This window comes from Rattus norvegicus, chromosome 20, assembly GCF_036323735.1.
Source record: "Rattus norvegicus strain BN/NHsdMcwi chromosome 20, GRCr8, whole genome shotgun sequence".
NCBI classification, from domain to species: Eukaryota; Metazoa; Chordata; class Mammalia; order Rodentia; family Muridae; genus Rattus; species Rattus norvegicus.
In genome coordinates, this window is record NC_086038.1 from 50,816,461 (window position 1) to 50,829,449 (window position 12,989).

Sequence of the window (12,989 nt, forward strand, 5' to 3'; positions counted from 1 at the left end):
TGGCCCCACTCACAGTTTCTGGAAAGGTTCATTTGGGTGCTGGGGCTCTGGGTCTACCATGTATCTGTGGTGAGGCACAGGCTACCAGGGGCCGGTCTGAACAGCTGAGGGCTGACAGAACATGGTTTTTAAACTTTTTTAAATTCATTAATTAATTTACCCACTTTATATCCGGATCACAACTCCTACTCCCTGCTTTCCTCCCAGTCCCACCTTACAAGTCCCTTCCCCCATTCTCCCTGGGGCGCGCGGGGGGAGGGGGGACCCCTCCTTGGTTACCAATCGCAGCAGGAGTAAGCAAGTCCTCTCTCACTGAGGCCCAACCAGGCAGTCCAGCTAGGGGAAGGGGATCCAATGGCAGGCAACAGAGCTAGAGACAAGCCCCGCTCCAATTGTTATGGGACCCGCATGAAGATCAGACTGCACATCTGCTACAAATACGTGGCGGGCCTAGGTTCAGCCCCTGCAGATCTTTAGTTCGTTCTTCGAGGGCGCCCATGGGCCCAGGTTAGTTAATCTACTCTTCCACAAGACTCTCGGAGCATTGCCTGATGTTTGGCTTTGGGTCTCTGCATCAGCCTCCATCTGCTGCTGGATGAAGTCTCATGTTTGTATGACCCTGGTGCTGCTGCGGGACAGTGGAGCTCTGGGGGGACAGCACACTGCTCAGGACAGCCAGGTATGTCCCAGGGGAGTCAGCGGGCCCTTCTATGATTTCTGGATCCTTCGCTACCATCTCCTTTGTCTGACTTGCAGGTGAGCAGATCTGGCTGAGCAGAAGGAGACTTGGAAGGTTACAGGGCCACCTAGACATGGTTCCTGCTGTGGTGCTGCTGACTCACGGTCACTCTCCCAAGCTGGCCAGCCAGGAAACTGCGCGTGAGGATAGTTTCCAGGTCACCAGGACAGAGCATGTCTTTTTGAAGTCTGGAATTCCTGCACTCTGCAAGATTCTCTTTGGGTGGGATAGTTGACGTTCTCCCCGCACCGTGGCCTCACGGTGATTCAGAGGGCTTCACCAGAACTCAGAAGATGAATGGGTTTGTTTGAGCTGCCTCAGGACCAATGTCATGATTTGTGGACCCAATGCAAAATGAAATAACCAGTTCCTCCCTTAAAAGAAATTAAGTATCTAAGAGACTCCAAGAACAGTACATTAAACCAAGGAATGGCCGTATGAGCGCAGGGGGCTTTGTAACTTGTTGGGTATTACTGTTGAGAAAATCACTTAGTGGCAACCGGACATTAAGGGAGCCTGGATTCAGGGACAAGGTGACATAGAGCCACCTTTTGGTGAAAAGATTATCAAAAACTTTTTAGACATGTTTTTATTTGAGGCTAAACGTCGATCTTAGGAACATGTCTTTAACATGTCTATAAGTATACCTTTCAACTTCGTTGATGTAAATGTTTCCCTCTCAACCTGGAAACCGGCTTGTCAGGGCTTCCTCTTCCACTGAGCCCAGCCCTGTGACCAGCTGCTTCTGGGTCATGTCCTTTTGTGCTCAGCATCTGCCAGGCAGAGGGAGGAGATGAATTCATTAAAGTCCTCAAAAAGGAAAAGAATTTCTTGATTGGGGTTCGAGTTGAATAGGGGGTAAAAAAGGTCCTTTCCCCACCCCCATCATTCTGGATACATGTGGGAATAGTGCCCTCTATCTGGGGTCCTGAACATCTTTGCATTTGCAGCTAAGGGTTCCTCTTGCTAGAAATCCTCCTGTCATTTAGCCCTTACTACAATTTTACAAATTGTCTTCCTTTGTGCAGGCTATCGAATCTCTAATTTAATACAGATTACACAGTAACTATGTGGTTTATGTCTCTTTTATGTTTACATGGGACTTTCGGTTACACAGTGCGAACACACAAGAGAACCCATGGTGCATTTGTCCTTATGTTCAAATGTCCAAGTGTCCAGATGTTCAAAAATGTCAGTGTATTTTGCACGATCACTAATCTTTAAATAGAGGAAACTGGAAACCGAAAGTAGGTGTGTGTGTGTGTGTGTGTGTGTGTGTGTGTGTGTGTGTGTATGTGTGTGTGTATGTGTGTGTGTGTATGTGTGTGTGTGTGTGTGTGTGTGTGTGTGTGTATGCCAATACTTTTATGGTCCTTAACAAGAAGGTAGTATGAAAGCCTGCCCACCATTTTGTACAGTGACTATATACAATTTTTATTTTTTTTTTAAAAAAAAGCAAAATTAAGTTTACCAAACTGATGAGCTTTCCCTAGACAGGTGAAGCTTTGGGTAGAAACTTTGGTCATGGGAAAAATGTTTGGGTCCCGCAGAGAAAGAGGCTGTGTCTAGGACAGTGTGTGGTCTTGCACTCAGAGCTCTCAGAGCTGGGCCTCTTACATGTATTTTGGTCTTTCTCGGAGGTTGGCCTTCATCCATCATCTTTTCCTAGGGCTTATTTTTTGCTAGAAAATATGCACTGGGCCTGGAGATAAGGCTGAGCGGTTAGAGCACACACTCACTGGCTGCCCTTCCAGAAGACCTGGGTTCAATTCCTAGCACCCACATAGCAGCTCACAGCTGTCTATAACTCCAGTTCCAGAAAATCCAACACCTTCACACATACATACAGGCAGGAAAAACACCAATGCACACAAAATAGAAATTAATAAACTTAAAAAAGAGAAAAGAAAATATTTGCACTGAAAAAGAACCCACTTAGAATAGGGACTGAAATTTATAGAGAATAGTAAAATATGTTTTTTTTTAAATAGTTGTTTTTAAAATCAAATCCAATACTTGTGAAAATAAGTTTTATTTTGGGATGAAATTATGTACCTCAAAAAGATCAGAGCGAGTGAATCAAGATTGACTCATTTTTGGTAAAAAGATGTTTGAAGACAAATTTACGAGTGGGCTTTTATCTATCTATCTATCTATCTATCTATCTATCTATCTATCTATCTATCTATAATCTACTCATTTATTTATTTTTGCATCATGAGCAAACTTCTGAGGGATGCATCGTTTTTCCTATGTCCTGAATCAGGTAGAATTTAGATAATTTTGCTTCGCTGAGCACAGCTGTTATTTCCTTGCTAATTTCCTAGTCCTTTAATTGAGAAGAGCTTTTCTGCAGGACTGTTTCCACAGCAACTCTCTGTAATCCCAGCGGTTCTCAACCATAACTTTTGTTGACTGTAGATTTGTTAATGTTTTTGCAAATTTGGCAGTTTTCCTTTTCAGTCACCTCATCCTCGCCTGGATAGGCTTTTTAAAATCGGAGTCTGCGACATCTGGAATGACATCTGAACAGCCAGGTAGGCCCGAGAAAAGCCTTGTGAACTTCGAGGGGGACTTTGCAGCTGTGACCGAGTTAAGAATTTTTAGATTGTTTTTAAAAATCAATCAATTAATTAACATTAAACTCCGCCTCCTCTTGGTACCGCCTCACATAGATCCTCTCTCCAATCTCCCAACCCTTTTCCTCTGAGAGGATGGAGGCGACCCATCCCCATTCCCCTCTACCCTGGTGCATCAAGTCTCAGCCAGGGTAGGCTCATCCTCTCTCACTGAGGGCAGACAATGTAGCCCTACTGGGGAATGTATACCACAGTCAGGCTACAGCTTTATGGAGAACCTCCACTCCAGTCGCTGGAGGGTGGGGGTGGGGGACTGCGCTGAGCCTCTCTGCTACATATGTGCCGGGGGCCTCATTCAAGCCCGTGTGTTCTTTGGTTGGTGGCTCAGTCTCTGAGAGCTCCCAGAGAGATACTGAGATCTCAAAGGTCTCATTCTGGGTTATTCCGGCGGACCGGATGCAACTACAGAGGTCCTTATGGAAGGCAGGAGCTGAGGGTGGGTATAGCTGGTGCCAGACTGGAAGAGGAGGTTTGAACCCCTGAAACCGTGAGCCGAGGAAAGCCCTCTGGCCCTGGAAATGAGAATTGGCTGGGGCATGTTCTCTTCTGAACTTCCAGCGGGAACGAGCTTGGCAAAAATATACATCTTGCCTCCTAAGACTTACTTTAAAGCCTAAGAATAAATGTATGGTGCCTTCAGCCACTAGGTGGCGACTGGTGATCCTTAGCTGCAGCCTCTGGTGGAAGATGCCAAACTTCTGACAAGAGCGAGGAGGGAACACAGGTTTTGAGCGGTGTGGGCTGGAGGGAATCAGTCCACTAGTGAATGTTCTAACGACTCCAGGTAGCTTAGAACTATGGTGTATGAGTCTCTGTGTGCATTCGGTAGGTGCCTATGCATGTGTATGCACCTGTGTATTCTTGTGTGCGTGAGTGCGTGCGTGCGTGCGTGCGTGTGTGTGTGTGTGTTATAAAGAAAAGCAAGTATTAAAGAGAAATGTATAGAGGGCTTTTCCCATTTTCTGTTTTGTCTGGAGATGGCTTCCTCCCAGTCGGGGGGATTGGCCATGATACATTGAAGAAGCCATAGAGGTTTGAAGTGGGAGAAAGAACTACCCAGGAAGGAAGGCAAGTGGCCATTCTAGCTGCTGACCTGGGACTGTGGTCGAGCCAGAATGAGAGTAGGTGCTGCTGTGCCAACTAGTAGGTGTTGGGGTGGCAGAGGTAAGTCGGGGGATTTGTAGAAAGGTGTAATTTATGTATGTACCGCTCCCAAGCGGCTGTCCTTCATGTAAATCATCAATCCCCATCCGGGGCTCGGCTTCTATGTCAACTTTTTATTCCTCTGTTTATTTATTTGGTGTTGGGAGTTGAATTCACAGCTTTGTGCATGCCGAGCACATGTTCTGCCACTTGGCCACACTTGTCGTTTCTTGCCAGAGGCTTCTCAGCCAGGTGCTTGAACCCGAGATCTGGGCTGACACCATAGTTGTTTGCTTAAGGCCCTGTTGGTCTTTTCCCAGGAGGTGACTTTGCAGTGCTTCTGGAGCCTCTGCTTGATGGGCAAGGCCGAGGCCTCCCCCTAGCCTTGGCTCTCTGCTTCTGGACCGCATTTACCTGCCTCTCTGACCTTGCAGCAGTCAAACATCTGTCGATCCTAATTTCTTTCTCTGGTCAGTCTCATTGGCCTTTCCCGTGCCTCGGATGTTCCGCCCTAGAGAGCCTTCTGTACATATTGATGAGCAGTATGTGGGAATTTGAGAGCAAAGTCAATGGAGCCTGTGTATCTGCACATGAAAGCTTACATCCTGGTACCACTTACTTGCCAGCAACCCAAGCCGGGTTCTGATTAATAACAGCTATGATTGTAACCAGATTCGCAGCATGCGGCCCAGAGGAAACAAAGACTGTGAAGCCAATTTCCACACAGGCTTGGTGACTGTCAGCGTGAAGCAGCGACTGGGGGCTTCTACGCGGTTTCAATTAAGAGTTCTATTTTTTTTTTCCTATGCCCTCTTCCTCTTCCCAGAGATTAAATGCCAGTTTCAGCTTTGAGACACCCTCCCCGAGTTATTGGGCTCTTGGGTTGCTGCCTGTGTTTATCCCACCGTGTGCAGTGAGAGTTGAGGGTTTTTATTGTTATTTTTCCCTCCGTCGAGGGTTGCATAATGATTAACAGTTGGTCAGAGAGGTCGTTCAAGGGGCACAGTTTGCTTCGATTCCACACAGACCCGAACATGGCCTGGCTTCTCATTCGGAGCAGTGTCCCTTGCTGGAGAAACAGAACCTGTCTGAGGATTTCTGTCTTGAACTGATAAGGTTGCGGTAGGGCACAATGGGATTTTTTTTCCCCCTTAGGCTCCCAGAGTCCAGCAGAGCAGTATCCATGTGGACTTCCGCTGTCCTGCCAGAATTCCAGGAAACTAAGGCAGAATGGAAAGTTCCAGGACCCCCAATGTGCCCGTCCCAGAAGTATATTGTGGGCCAACACTGTATGCCTCTGTTCTGGCCCTAAGGGTGCAATTAAGTCCCTGGGTGATTCCTACTGAGACCGAATAGCACCGGAAGTGCAAAATAAAGCCGCATTCCTTGGTCTGAGGGAGAAGCAAGGATCAGTGTCAGCAGTTTTTCCTCCCACAATGGTGAAACAGGTACGTCAGAGTTACTTTTTTTTTTTTTCCTATGTGAATTTTGCGTGAGCAGAAAGACGCTTAGATACAAAGTCATTTACTAAACGGAGAGGAAAATTCCTAGATAGATGTCTATGTTTTGTCTGGTGGCTGACATGCAAGGATTGTTTTGACAGAAAGTAAATAGCAAGGCAGTATGGGAGACTTGAGAAGAAAAAAAAATGGTTCAACTCATGTGTTATTTACTGAACAGGACCAATCAATTTTACGTCCACCGCCAGAGGAGGGAGTTATGTGGCTGTGTTGGGCAAGGCTCACAAATTACAATCAAGAAGTAAATAATATTGAAACCTTACAAATTGAATTTTTATTAAGAAATTCATCTCTGGTTACCTCAGGGTTTATAAAATCTTTTAGTGCTCGCGGAAGAAGGCAATATATCTCAATGTACAATACCAGATTGATTGGGGTGAGTAATTTTAATTTTTTAGGGTCAGAAATGTACCTCACCTTTTAAAAGAGGCTTAATGGGAAGGAAGCTGACAAATGCGCTATAAAAGACAGCCTGTGTCTTCTTATGCTGCCTTTTATCCACATTACCAGTCCTGCTGTGGGTTCCATGCGCTTTACAAATTGGGATTAATGGCTTTTTTGCATGTGAGTTTCAAGGTCACAATTTCATAAATTGTGCAAATAAACAAATCCTTCTCTATCACTGACTCTGTGTGCTTAACATTTATATATTTATTACTTTCTGAATTTATAAGATACAGGAACTGCTATTAATAATTTGTATTTCCTGTGCGAGGCGTATAGCTTAGCTAGAAAATACGAGTGGAGACTTCGCCGTCACATTTTTTAAAGACGGAGCAAGTGGGGATGTCTTCTGCTCATTGCCCCAGTCTCTTTAGTCAAAGCAGAAATAATGGCAACTGAGCTTTGAGAATATTATGTGAAAGGCGTTTTGCATGTAGACTGTCATTTCAGAAAGCTATATATTACTGATATCTTGTTATGGCGAGGGGAATTCTAGGCCGAGTCTCAGGTCTCTCTATGTTACTAATGGCAGTGTCAGATGGGTTTTGAGTGACAGTGTGCACTGACCCCCAGCGTCCATCTCTGTGTGCCTATCACCATTAAAAACACTTTATTTGCTCTTTTATTTATCTATACTGTTTTGCCTGCATGCACATATGTGCACCTTGTGCATGCCCCTGGCATCCCGGGACCAGAAGAGGGTGTTACTGGAGTTACTGTGCGTTGCCGTGTGGGTGTTAGGAACTCAGCCTGGGTCCTCACTGGTGTCAACGGCAGAGCCATCCCTATAGCCCTTTCAGCATTTCCTCAAGAGCGAGATCCTGTTTTCAGTTCTGCACCGTGGTGTCTGACGCACCGAGAACGCGCCGATGGAAGGAACTTAAGGACGGTTGTTTCAGCTCACATGTCAAGGGTACAGGCTACCGTTCTGGGGAAGTCACGGCAGCAGAGACTGAGGTAGCCCTTCACGTTGCAGAGAAGCAGCAAAGGGTAAGGGATGAATGCGAGCATGTTAGCAATCAGTCCCCTTCTGCTTCCTCAGGTGCAGAGCCCACAATTAGGTGGATCTTCCTGCAACACTTTACGTAGCCAGGACACCTACCCCACCCATACTCAAGGTCCCTTCTCCCAGACGATTCCAGATTCTGTCAAGTTGACCATCTTCATACTTTTTGATAGAAAGAAAACATCCACGTCCTTCATTTGATTGGACAAAACAATTCACATAGACCCACCTCTTCTGCCTGGGTAGGTAAGTGCAGTATTCTCCCATTCCAGGAGGCAGGGTACATCATCAACAAATGGCATGATAACACAAGCTTTCAGAAAAAAAATGTAAAATAAATAAAACCGTTTTTCCTTCTCAGGTCCTGCTCCCAGAAGATGACTCTGAGACTAATGATTTATTAATAAATGACTTGGCTACAAGCCTCAACTCATTCCCTGACTAGTTTGTAACTTATTTAACCCATTCCGTTACTATGTCTATTTTATGTCTTCTACACAGCCAGCTGCCTCTCCTTCTGCCCTGGCCTCTTTCTTCCTCAGCGTCTCCCCCAGCACCTCCCCTTACTCCTTTTCATCTCTCTTTTCCCAGAATCCTCTCTCTTCCTGTCAATGTCCCACCTCCTATTTCCTGCCTCAGCTCATTGGCCATTGGCTCTTTATTGACAGGTGTTGCTTATAAGAGATTCTCTCTACAAAGAAGTCTGTGTTAAATTTTGATATAAGTATACATTGGCACACCTTTAAATGTTCACTGGGCTTGTTCCTAGAGTTCAGAAAATACATAACTGCTCCGAAGATGGTTCTGATTCTGTTGCACGCGTTGATGAATTGTAATATCTTCGTTTTCTTTCAAAAGGTCCCTTTAATCAGGGGACCTCCAGACTTAGGCTCCAGTGGATTTGAGGTGCCCCTCAACTCCTTTCAGTACCCAGGCACCGGCTTGTATGGCAAAGTCCTTTTGTGGTCACCTCCTTAATGAACCCTGAACACGGAGGCTTACCTTCTTTAATTATTATTTGGAAACCACCATTTGAGGAAGAAGATAAGGGAGATTTAAAAGTAACCAACACAAGAATGTTGAGAAAAATGAAGGGTGGAAAAATTATCCCGATTCACTTTGTACGTCCCCTAAAGTGTGCCCACTTACATAATCATACGAGAAACCGAAAATTAGAACTTCGATTTTTGATTCAAAAGGGGTAGGTCTCTTGGTACTGTCATATGAGATTGTGTTCTGAGAACAGCGAGGTGTAAATTAGCTCTCAGGTATCAATTTGAACAAATCTGAGAGGCGAACAGGTAGAAAATTGGTTAGAAAAAATTCCTAGGCAGAGAAGGAAATGCTGGTTGGAGCTTGAAGGCAAGAGAAACATTAGCTGTCCTAAAATATAAATTGTGTGCAGCGATTGCAATTAATAATCCATCAAACAAAAATGGGATGAAACCGTCTGGAACTCTGTTCTGAAGTTTTGACCAGAATTGGTGTTTGTTTTTGTTTTTTTTTTTTGTTTTTTGTTTTTTTAAAGATTTATTTATTTATTATATATAAGTACACTGTAGCTGTCTTCAGACACACCAGAAAAGGACATCGGATCCCATTACCGATGGTTGTAAGCCACCATGTGGTTGCTGGGAATTGAACTCAGGGCCTCTGGAAGAACAGTCAGTGCTCCTAACCACTGAGCCATCTCTCCAGCCCTGTTTTTTGTTTTTTGTTTTTTGTTATTTTTTTTTTTTTTTGATGTTGGCTTTTAATTTTGTGCCTCTGTCAACACAGTACAGCGATCTCACAAAGGTGTGCTCCTTGTCTTACAGTGTCTGGCAGTGCGCCTGCTTGCCCTGCGAAAGATGCACTCACACACTCAAAATAATATTTTCCTTCAGGTTTCCTGGGGCGAGAGGTTCTGCAATCTTCCAGTAATTATTTTAGAAAGTCAGCTCTGGGTTTGGGTTTTCTCTTAAATCTTTCCATGCCTGTGGCTCTAGACTCCTTTTTAGAGGTCTCTGTTAAGAAACTGGGCCAGGTTGGAGAGGCCAGTACCATTAATTACTCAGTGCGAGACGGTGTTGCTATGAAAGGACCCCTCTCTGTACAGGTCCAAAGTCTCCTTCCACAGTTGTGATCAGGGAAGAGAACTTATGAGCATTGGATCACACAGTGTGAGCTGCTGAGGTAGCCTTTCAAACGGACACATTTCTCTTGCTCACAATCCGGGAATAATGAAGGTCTGTAGACGTATATAATTATTTATGTATAATAAATTAGCAATTATTTAGTCTATTATACAGATTTTCCTGTTTCTTGTTGACCCTCCGTGAAAACTAGAGAAGTTGAATAGCTATATATAAGTTGATTCTTCTTCTTCTTTTTTTTTTTTTTTTCCCTTTTTCTATCTTACTAATGAGTAAACGGAGGCTCTATGTGGCTGGTCAGTTCACACGGTAGAAAAAGTACTGAAGTCTTTCCAGGCAACTTCTTCCAGGGTCCAGGCATCTGAGCGTACACCAACTTCATCCCGTGGCTGCCTCCCTCCCGGATGTGTTTTGGGCGTGGCTGCTTACCCTTGTTAAGTTTACTTAGAATGGCTGAGCGTAAGAACAGTAAGGTAAGGGCCAGGCAGGGAAGTAGTTAATGAAAGTACCCAGGAGAATGGGACTCTTTCACAGAGCCCTATCAACCGTTGATAAATAGGCAAGCTCTACGTTTTCGTTGTTCTCACATTTCCCGTAGTGAAGCACTACTGGGAACAGTTGCGTGAAAGAGCACTGCACTGTGTTTGGGGGTGGGGCGTAGAAGCAAGCAATAGTTGAGAACTGCAGGCTGCGTCATCGGCGGAGGGCGGTAAGGCGCATGAGCAGCTTTGAAGGGGATACACCGGAACTACTATTACCGGTTCCATGATACCAAACCTTAAGACTAGAATACTAGGAAGCGCTACGTAAGACAATAACATAGAACTGGAAGAAGTTGCTTGGAACACTACGGATCCTCTGGAGCCAAAATATGGAGGACCTCTGACCAAAACAGCAGTTTCAGTGGACGGTGGGCTGTAAATTCTTGGTAGGAGAAGACAGGTCTCCACGGAATCGTTCCGAGGTCAGATCTGTTGAGATTGCAAGGTTAGTAGGTAGAGTTAAAGAGGAATGCTTAAGCCAGAGACAGGCAAGTGAAATGACTAGCTCAGACTTGGTTAGCAAAGGAAACACCAGGCTGCTCTCACGATAACTTGAGATTTTTGTTAACCTGATATTCTCTAGAAAGAGAAGGAAAACCCAGTAATTATATGGTTGCTACGCCACTGTCAAAAGAGGCTGTCAATTTGTATCATCTTAATACACCAACTAGGGGACTGTTAATTATAGTTTTCACTCTGGTAAATTGCAGGAGAAGCTATATAAATTACACCGCCACTTACAACATTATCTGGAGCTAATCCAGAAAGTGGCAAATGACCTTCAGCCAGCAGTTCTCAGACTGTGACCTACACCTCAGGACTTACTAGAAGTCCTGGTTCTCAACGGGACTCCTCACCACCACATGGGAAACTCTGGTGACCGGCTCAGCACAGTTCATTGTGACAACCACTCCACAGGTAACTGTGACTGACACACACACACACACACACGCTTGCATGCATGCACGCACGCACGCACGCACGCACGCGCGCGCGCGCCAATCCAGGCTGCTGCTTAGAGTGGCAATGGCTAATGCCAGGTCTTTTCCTTGAAGTGATGATGAGGGTAGGAGGTAAGCAGTAGGGTTGGTGTAGGTATAAAGCCGGCCTTGAACGCACATGTCTGTGCTTGGCCCAAATGGTTAGCATTGCTTGAGGTTTGACCACTAGATAAATCGAGGTAATAATGACACCGCACAGCTGAAAGACAAGTCACCAGGAGCATCAAAGGGCGGGGCAAAGAGTCTGAAGGATAACGACAACAGGATGGATCAGCCACTCAGTGATTGTTTTAGGGCATTGTCGTGGGGCTGCCCTGAATTCTGACACAGTGACCTTCTTTGACATAGAAGCAGCAACATTTTATTTTCTGGAAAAGGTCAAGACCAAAATTCTTTCATAGAAATAATCTTCTTTGTCAGGGGAAATAGGAATTGACGATGCCGCCTGAAAATTTTGTTGAAAAATGTTATTCGATTTGGGACAGTGATTAGTCATAAGGCGTCAGGAGCCTTTCTTCTTTAAGCTCTCATGGAGTCTATGACAGATAATCGTTCAATTAGGAAAAAAAAGACACAAAAGGGCCCCACGTGCCATTCACCACAGTTACTCCTGTCCTGAGATACCAGCATTTCTTTTCTTTGTTTTTTTTTTTTTTTTCTTTTGGCAGAATATTAGGTAACAAGATGCTTCAGGAGAGTATAGTCCTTCTGGCTAAAATTCCCAAAACGGCAAAATAAGTCACTGCCTGTCATTTTCTGAGGAGGAGAGGAAGCAAAACCTGTTCTTAATCACTGGGCAGCTGGTATGTTTTTAATTGTCTGCGTTTATAAGCAGTAATGTAAGAGCAGCCTTCAGTATGCTTATGTAGTGTTTCCCCACACTGCTGTATACCACAGCCCTGGGAACCTGTTACACAGGCAGATTGTGCACCCTGGAGGCTCTGATTTAGGGAGGGGGGTTGATTTTTTAACGAGCATCCCAGCAATTCTGGTGCAGGTGGGTCGGAGACCACACTTTCTGAAACCCTGCCCAGGGCCTACCCATAATTTACATGCTTATTATCCTAGGGTATCTAAAAGTGGCTGGCAATTCATAAAATACCAGTTTAGTGCCAATAAAGATTTAACTGCGAGGAGTAGATGTTTATTGCAATAGAATCTCTTTTGTTGGACCTTGGAGAAAATGAGTAATCATTACAAAATAAGTTTTTATTTAAAAAATGTCATACTGTGTTTTTTGGGGGGGCAGTTTTAGGTTTCCAATAAGTCAAGCAGACAGTAGACTGTCAGTTCTTCTTCCCCCACCCCCACTCCAGCTCCCTGCCTCAGTGGTATCTTGGATGACTGAAGAATCTTCACTATAATTAAGCAGTATTGTTGGGTTGCGTTACCATTAACGGAAGTCTATGAAGAGTTCTCACTGCATCAGTCTGAAGGGCTCTGATTCCACCATTCCAGCCCTGTCACGGTTAATCTTGGGTTTGCCTCAGTGGGCTTTGGGATAACTATAGGAATACTTCTCTTTGCATGACTGTGGGGGATCCTATAGATCAGGCGAACTGTGGTAGGAAGACCCACGTGGATTGTGGGAAGCACCGAGCCCCAGCAGGCATCCTGGGCTGAAGGAGAAGGGGAGTAAAGAGAAGAGAGCGAGAGATTAAAAAAAAAACGAGGGTCTTTCTCGACTTCCGGCTGTGCACACATTGTACCCAGCTGACTCAGGCTCCTGCTACCAGGACTCCCCTCCATAATGGGTTGCGTTCTGTGAACTCTGAGCTGAAATAACCCTTTCATCCATCCACTCACTGCTGCCAAGGTAC

At 45.0% G+C, this 12,989-nt stretch overlaps 1 long non-coding RNA gene across 5 annotated transcripts in view; it reads left to right on the forward strand.

Moving 5' to 3' along the window:
• Positions 1–8,999: 8,999 nt before the first annotated feature.
• The window catches only part of LOC102556488 (uncharacterized), a 31,132-nt gene continuing 27,142 nt past the window's right edge, over positions 9,000–12,989 (forward strand). For 2 of the 5 annotated variants that reach the window (XR_010060919.1, XR_010060920.1), the window contains exons 1-3: positions 9,000–10,613; positions 10,879–11,086; positions 11,838–11,972. This is a non-coding gene — a long non-coding RNA (uncharacterized LOC102556488). The remainder of the gene's footprint in view (positions 10,614–10,878; positions 11,087–11,837; positions 11,973–12,989) is intronic. The other 3 variants (XR_010060922.1, XR_005497513.2, XR_010060921.1) reach the window with 3 other exon arrangements.